Consider the following 866-nt stretch of genomic DNA (forward strand, 5'->3'; position numbering starts at 1 on the left):
CCCAGGCATGTACACACCCCACCTCACACTCCCTTCCGTGCCACGGATCATGACACGCTCCCACCTCTTCGCAGGACCTGGGGTGCGTGAGGGCGCTCCACTGTCCCAGCTGCCCTGCAGCACAGTGGGACAGGAGATGCTGGGAAGGACTGGCGGGGGCGATGCTTGCTGCTGGGGAGCAGCTGCAGACTGGCAGGGCACGCTGTGGATTGGAGCTCCTGGGTCAGTCCCAGCTTCCCTGGGGTCGTGCATCAGTCCTAGCCCCAGTGGAAGTGTTTTGTAGTGTCAGCAAGTCCACAAGTAGATTAGTTAGGAGGTTATCTGTGCGTTTCATGCCCATCTCGCAGCTTGCAGGGTCCTGCCCGGTTTGAGTGGGCCTGCCAGGTGATTGCCATGGGCTGCTGGGGTGGGGAAACTGCCACAGCTTCAACTGGGAGTAGAATTACTGGCTCAGTGAGGAGAAGTAAAGGTACCAAAACCCCCTCCTGGTCTCCCTGTTCCCAGACTTCTCCTCCATTCAAAAGTACCATGTATGAAGACAGTGTCTCAGTCTGGGAAACCCCTGTCTTGCACAGTTTCCTTCCTCTTTTCTTCTTCCTAAAATGCAGAGGCTTTGTCATTACACAATCACAGAGTGTCCTCTGAGCAACAAGCAGAGAGCCCACCAACATCTCAGCCAGAGCGAGCCCTCGGTGCTGCTCCATTCACGATGGTCTCTGCAGACACACCTCCCCGGGAAACCCTTCTGCTATTAGGGGTTACTCGTTTTGTCCTCAGCCCTTTTATCAGGAGAACATACTGTGCCTCCAGGCACAGACGGCTTTTAAAAGTCACAAACTTTTCCTTGATTCTCCTCCCCCTGCTTT

This window comes from Apaloderma vittatum, unplaced genomic scaffold (genome assembly GCF_000703405.1).
Source record: "Apaloderma vittatum isolate BGI_N311 unplaced genomic scaffold, ASM70340v1 scaffold18295, whole genome shotgun sequence".
Classification (NCBI taxonomy): Eukaryota; Metazoa; Chordata; class Aves; order Trogoniformes; family Trogonidae; genus Apaloderma; species Apaloderma vittatum.